General features: G+C 40.8%; 1 non-coding gene across 1 annotated transcript; it reads left to right on the top strand.

The window, feature by feature from the left end:
- The first annotated feature begins 2,123 nt into the window (after positions 1–2,123).
- Positions 2,124–2,227, top strand: LOC112731509 (small nucleolar RNA R71). The gene has a single exon (XR_003167283.1). It is a non-coding gene; the product is annotated as a small nucleolar RNA R71 (small nucleolar RNA).
- Positions 2,228–7,678: the final 5,451 nt, after the last annotated feature.

Below are 7,678 nucleotides of genomic sequence, written 5' to 3'. Positions count from 1 at the left end.
TTCATAACTTCTTTCTGTACCACTTCCTTCATGATTGGGTTCAACCTCCTTTGGGATTGAATGGATGGTTTGGCATCATCTTCCAGCAGTATCTTGTGCATGCATATGGCCGAACTTATCCCTTTCAAGTCAGCAAGAGTCCAACCAATGGCATCTTTGTGTTTTCGCAGTACTTTGAGCAGTTCATCCTCTTGATCTTGGCTGAGGTATGAGCTTATGATCACTGGGTAATTTTCATTTTCTCCCAAGTACGCATATTTGAGAGTGGGTGGCAGTGCTTTGAGTTCAAGTTTAGGTGCTTCTGACTTTTCGTTCTCTTCCTTTGGTGCACCTGGTATGCCCATTTCTGTTGTTGCAACCTCTTCACTTGATGTAAACTCCTCCTCTATTATTCTTTCGGGCTCTTCAGACTCTTCTTCTTCAAAACTCTCCTGCACTTCCTCTTCAAGTGAATCCAACCTCATACATTCCCCCATTTGTTCTTGTGGGTAACTCATGGCCTTGAACACATTGATTGTCATCTTTTCATTGTGTAATCTCAGGGTGAGATCGCCTTTTTGGACATCGATGACAGCTCCAGCAGTGGCCAAGAACGGCCTTCCCAGGATAATGGAGGTCTTGGCTTCTTCCTGCATGTCCAGCACTACGAAGTCTACCGGGAATATGAAGTCTCCCACTTTCACCAGCAAATCCTCTACTACGCCATGAGGGAACTTGAACGATCTGTCTGCCAACTGTAAGGCCATTTTTGTTGGTTTAGCCTCCTCTATCTTCATCTTCCTCATCATAGCTACTAACATCAAATTGATGCTGGCTCCTAAGTCACAAAGAGCTTTCTCCACTGTGATTTCCCCTATAATACAAGGGATCTGAAAACTCCCCGAATCCTTTAATTTCTGGGGCAGTTTGTGCTGAATGATAGCACTACATTCTTTGGTTAGTATCACAGTCTCATTGTTCTTCCAGCTTCTCTTCTTAGTCATGAGCTCCTTCAAGAACTTGGCATAGAGTGGCATTTATTCTATTGCTTCAGCAAAGGGTATGTTGATTTGCAGTTTCTTGAAGATTTCCAAAAATCTCAAAAACTGATTGTCATCCCCCTTCTTCTTTAATTGCTGAGGGTATCAGACTCTTGGGGCGTCTGGCTTCAGCACTCCTTCCCCTTTTTGTGAACTCAAAGTGGAAACTCGAGCTTCGTCCTGCTCTTCTTCCTCTTTATTTGAGTCCTCTTCTTGTGGTTTCTGGGGGGTTTCCTTCAGTTCCTTCCCACTCCGAAGGGTGATAGCCTGACACTCCTCCCTTTGGGTTGAGTTAGTCTTGCTGCGAAGGTTGTGGCTTGGAATTTTCTTGAATAAGTAGCCAATTTGTGTCTCTAGTTTCTTGATGGCAGCATCCTGATTCTGCGTATTGGACATCACTTCTTCTCAGAACGCTTTATTATCTTGAATCTCCTTGTCTATGCCTTCAAGTAGATTCTCAATCTTTGAGAGTCTGTCATCCATTGATTGTATATTGGGATCAGAGGTGGAAGAATGAGGTAAGTTATTTTGGTTTTGATGTGGATGTGGAGAGGTGTTGTTATGGAAGTGTTGATATGGTCTAGATGTGAAATGTTGGTGAGCTGCATTGTTGGGATTTGGGCATCTTTGATCAAGGCTTTGGTCTTGATGATTTCCCCACCCAAAGTTTGGGTGATTCCTCCATCCAGGGTTGTAAGTCTTGGAGTATGGATCATGGTTTTGCCTATGTGAATTCCCAATGTAGTTGGCCTGCTCCTGACTACCCTCTGTTTCTTCATTCACTCCTTCTTGGGTTGTTGATGAAGTGGAGATTGCTGCTACTTGGTTCCTCTCCATCTTCTTGGTGAGGTCAGCCAGCTGCTGGGTAATGAGCTTGTTTTGGGCCAGCAGAGCATCTACATTGTTTAGCTCCATTACTCCTCTTGTGTTGCCTCTTTCAGAAGCATAGAAATAGTCATTCTCTGCTACTGTTTCAATGACATCTATGGCTTCCTCAATAGTCTTTTTTTGTTCAAAGATCCTCTGGATGAATGGTCTACTGCCTTCTTTGATTCATATGACAGGCCTTCATAGAAAATGTGCAGCTGCACCCATTCGTTGAACATGTCAGGTGGACACCTCCTTGTCAGGTCCTTAAACCTCTCCCATGCTTCATAAAAAGTCTCACCATCTTGTTACCTGAAAGTTTGGACCTCAGCTCTCAGCCTATTGATTCATTGAGGAGGGTAGAATCTTGCTAAGAACTTGTTCACCACATCTTTCCAAGTTGTCAAGCTCTCCTTTGGGAAAGACTCCAGCCACTTGGCTGCCTTATCCTTGAGTGAGAATGGAAATAATAGCAGTCTATAGGCATCAGGATGAATACCATTAGACTTCACTGTGTCACATATTCTCAGGAAGGTGGTTAGATGTTGATTGGGGTCTTCTTGGACACTTCCTCCGAAAGAACAGTTGTTCTGCACAAGGGTGATGAGTTGTGGTTTTAGTTCAAAATTTTTGGCATGGATGGTTGGCTTTTGAATGCTACTTCCACAGTTTCCTGGGTTTGGATTGATGTAAGAGCCTAAAACTCTTCTATCCTCCCCCGCATGATTTGCTCGTCCTCCTCCGCCATGGTTGTGAGTCTCTTCTTCATGATGGTTTTCCATGTTTTCTTCCATGTTTGGTTCAAAGTATTCCTCCTCTTCCTCAGCACCAACCACTCTTTTTCCTCTTGCTTTCCTCCTTAATCTAAGGAAGGTCCTCTCAGGTTCAGAATCAAAGGAAGTTGAAGCCCCGCTTCTTCTTCCTGTCATACAACCAACAAGGCACAAGCAAGGAAAATAGATGCAGAAAGTATATCTGTCAGAATTACTGTTAGTGTGAGTGATGCAATATATCAAACAGTTAGTGGGTTAGTGAAATGAATGGTAAATAACAAAGAAAAAGTAGGGGGAAGGGAAGAAATTAACTAAAATAGAAAGTAAATGACTCAAACAGAAAATTAAATCAACAAAAATAAAATGCTCAATCTAGTTATCTTCCAATTTAATCATTGTTGATGCACAATCAATCCCCGGTAACGGCGCCATAAACTTGATGCACGGAAAACTTGTCTCGTAACAAATTTCCCTTCAGCAAGTGTACCGAATTTGTCATTAAGTAAAAACTCACAATAGAGTGAGGTTGAATCCCACAGGGATTGATTGATCAAGCAACTTTAATTAGAGGAATGTTCTAGTTGAGCGAATCCAGAATTTGAGTTGAGAATTGCAGAAAATAAAATGGCGGGAAGGTAAATGACAGAAAAAGAAAATGCTAGAATTAAAGAACTGAAAATAAATGACTGAAAGTAAATTGCTAAATTGTAAATGGGAATGGGGTATTGCTCATAAATGTAAATGGCAGAAATTAAAGAGAATGGGTAAGATCAGAAATGGGGAGTTCATTGGGCTCAGGAGATGTTGCGTTCTCCGGATCAATTTCATTTTCATCTCTTCCTCAATCAATGGACTCATTGATCTCCTTGGCAATCTTAAGTGATCGAATTACAATTTCTTGTAATCCAATCTCTCAAATCTTGATCAATAGCCAATTCCTTGGTCAATTGCTCATGAGAAGAGATGAAGTATGGTCACTGATTATACCACATGCATTTCCCAAATCAAGTGTTGAGAGGATTATAGTCACATATCCATGCAAACCCAATTTGGTCCAGCATGAGAAAGCATTTCTAGCATGATCTCTTCATTCCTCTTTCAAGGTTCAGAAGAGATCCAAGTATGAATAGCTTCTTTTCCAAGAGAACTACCCAATTGGATGAAGATCGAAAGCTTTCAAGTAAAATCAAGAGAAAAGATAGAAGAAGAATAATGAAAACTAGTATTGATCCATAAAATTACAACAGAGCTCCCTAACCCAATGAAAGGAGTTTAGTTGTTCATAGCTTTGGAAAATGAAAACAAAGATGGAGAATACATGATGAAACTAGAAGTGCAGAGAAAGTAAATACAGAGAGTAATTTTATGCCCAGAGGCTCCCTATATTTTCCAACTCCCAATTTAATTCAAAGCTACTCCTATATATACTACTCTTCTGTTCTTCTAGTTGGCTCTTCAAGTCTTGGGTATGGGCCTTTGGATCTGGAGTTTGAAGCAATTATCTTCTTCATTGGGCTTGGCTTTACTTGCAGAGAGAAAGTTTGAAATGGGCAGAGACCATAGCTCAGGACGTTAGTGGTGTTAACGTTCAGTAAAAATATGGGTTCGAGAACGTTAGTGATAATCACCTTTTTCACTAACGTTCCTCACCCAAGTAAGAGCCATGTTAACCTCAACGTTAGTGGCACAAACGTTGCCACTAACGTTGCCTCTATGCCCTTTGCACACGTTACTGGGACTTTCCTTTTTCAGTAACGTTGAGAAGTCTCCCCCTTCCCTACGTTAGAGTCCACGTTAACTTAGTTAACGTGGCTCTTTTAATGTAGGCTTGCCAACCTTCGAGAACGTTAGTGACACTTACCATTGTCACTAACGTTCCAATGTGCCCCTATTTCTCACGTTAGAGTCCACGTTAACTAGGTTAACATGGCTTCTAACGTGGCCATGCTAGCCATCTCCAACGTTAGTGACAAAGTTGAGTGTCACTAACGTTGGCTCATCATTCCCTTATCCACGTTAGCTTCCACGTTAACTAAGTTAACGTGGGAGTTAACGTGGCTCATAGTGGCTTATGTGGGCTAATTCCGAGGTTAGTGACAATGTTGGGTGTTACTAACGTTGGCGATCACCTCCCTTATTCACGTTAGCTTCCACGTTAACTAGGTTAACGTGGGAGTTAACGTGGCTTATTGGGGCTTGTGTGGGTTCCTTCCAACGTTAGTGACAATGTTTGGTGTCACTAACGTTGTCGACCACTTTGTTTCCTCATGTTAGCTTCCACGTTAACTAGGTTAACGTGGAAGTTAACGTGGCTTAATGTGACTTGGCCAACGTTAGTGATAATGTTGAATGTCACTAACGTTGGCTTCCCCCCTTTCTTCTTAACATTAGAGGCCACGTTAACAAAGTTAACGTGGCAACTAACGTGGCCACTTATGAGCTTGGTCTAACGTTAGTGATAATGTTAAGTGTCACTAACGTTGGCTCCATTTCCTTTCTTCCACGTTAGAGTTCACGTTAACTTAGTTAACGTGACTCTTAACGTGGGCAATGATGGCTTCGAGAGCGTTATTGACAATTACTTTTCTCATTAACTTTGCAAGTTACTCCCATTCCACGTTAGTGTTAACGTTAGTGTAACTAATGTAGCCACTAATGTGGTTCTTCTTTGCTTTCTTTGTCCTGAAATCAAGCAATAAAGTGCATCAAAGTTCTAGTCCAAGTCATGGGAAATGCAGCATCCAATTTGTCCTTAAATTCATGCAAAAATCCTCATGAAATCATGTGAAGTGCACAATTTATGCTTAAATCAAGATGTAAGTGAATATCTACCCAAAACTAGCTTATTTCCTAAGGAAATGCATGAAACTACCCTAAAAACAGTAAAGAAAAGGTCAGTGAAACTGGCCAAAATGCCCTGGCATCAGTACCTCATGACATTTTTAGATCTGAACTTTGTACTCTTCGACGGCATGAGTCTCTAAACTCCATTGTTGGGGGTGAGGAGCTCTGCTGTGTCTCGATGAATTAATGCAAGTACTTCTGTTTTCTATTCAAACATGCTTGTTTCTATCTAAGATATTCATTCGCATTTCAATATGATGAATGTGATGATCCGTGACCCTCATCACCATTCTCAACCTATGAACGCATGCCTGACAATCACCTCCGTTCTACATTAGATTGAATGAGTATCTCTTGGATTCCTTAATCAGAGTCCTCGTGGTATAAGCTAGAACCCATTGGCAGCATTCGTAAGAATCCGGAAAGTCTAAACCTTGTCTGTGGTATTTCGAGTAGGATTCAGGGATTGGATGACTGTGACGAGATTCAAACTCGCGAGTGCTGGGCGTAGTGACAGACGCAAAAGGATAGTAAATCCTATTCCAGTATGATCGAGAACCTACAGATGATTAGTCGTGCGGTGACAGCGCACCTGGACCATTTTTACTGAGAGGACGGATGGTAGCCATTGACAACGGTGATCCACCAACACACAGCTTGCCATAGGAGGAATGATGAGGCGCAGAAGTTGGTGAATTAAAAATTATTAAAATAGTTACGTTGCAAGTATAGTTCTTAACTCACCGAAAATCTGCCTATCAATTTAGAAATATGTCACAGAGAGTTTAAATTAAAAATTACTGGGAGTTTAAGTCCCAGGTCGTCTCCCAACGAGTTGCAGAAAAGTGTGCTATTTTATTAATCAGATGTTCCAAGAAGTTGAGTTAAGTAGGTGGGAAATTAAATTGAGAAAATTCAAATAATATGAATAAAAGCCTTGACTGGGAGTTGATTAGTTGGAATCTCTATCATTGATGGGGTGATTTCAAGATTAATTTATAATTAATGGTTATTCTGTTTAGTTATCCTTTACTAGGTAAAGGAAAGTCAAATAAGTTGGAATGCTAGATCTGTTCACGAGTTGCAACCCACTTAGTTCAAAGGGATTGGTGTTAGTGATTAGATAACAATCCAACAGTTAACCCAATTACAAAGTTTCTTTCAATCCTTCTAACTCAAGAGTTCCTTTTAATCAACTCCCCATCAAGTGAGGGAACTACTCACTAATTGTAAATAATAAACCCATGACACATGAAAGGGAATTAAAAGAAGACATGATTATTGGAATGGAAAAATAAATTAAAATGGAAGAAATAATCCTTGAATCAAATAATCATGAAAGTATTCAAATGACAAAATTGAACAAAGCAAAGAACATGGAAGAATAAAACCAAGTTAAGAAAACGAACAAGAATGACGAAGTCTTGATGAGGAAATAACTCTTCTCAATGTTCCAATGCTAAAACCAATTGAAAATTAAAATTCTAAAACCTAGAGAGAGAAACCTAAAGGGAGTAAAACTAGATCTAAAACTGAAAACTGTGTAGAATGAATGTTGTCCTTTGTTTCTGCATATTCTCTGGCTCTAGTCTGCTGTTCCGGGCCGAAAACTGGGTCGAAATAAGGTCCAAAATCGCCCCCAACGAATTCTGCAGATTATGCAGATCGCACATGTCACGCGATCGCGTCATCCATGCGGACACATCATTCGCGCTTTTCCTTGCCACGCGTTCGCGTCGTCCACGCTACCACGTCGCCTGAGCTTTTCCAATCCGCGCGGCCGCGTGAGCCATGCGGCCGCGTCACTGCGATTTGCTCTCCTTCGCGCAGTTGCGTGAGCCATGCGGCCGCGTCACTTCTCGCTGGTTATCTCCTCAAATTCTTGTGTTCCTTCCATTTTTGCTAGCTTCCTTTCCAATCTCCAACTCATTCATGCCCTATAAAGTCTGAAACACTCAACACACAGATCACGGCATCGAATGGAATAAAGGAGAATTAAAATTACATAATTAAAGTCTCTAGGGAGCAGTTTTCAAACATGTTATAATTTCAGGAAGGAATTATAATTTCATGCTAATTTAATGAATAAGTGGGTAAGGATCATGATAAAACCACACAATTAAACACAATATAAACCATAAAATAGTGGTTTATCAACCTCCCCACACTTAAACA

The sequence above is a fragment of the Arachis hypogaea genome, chromosome 12 (assembly GCF_003086295.3).
Source record: "Arachis hypogaea cultivar Tifrunner chromosome 12, arahy.Tifrunner.gnm2.J5K5, whole genome shotgun sequence".
Lineage (NCBI taxonomy): Eukaryota > Viridiplantae > Streptophyta > Magnoliopsida > Fabales > Fabaceae > Arachis > Arachis hypogaea.
This window is presented reverse-complemented; position numbering and strand designations above follow the sequence as displayed.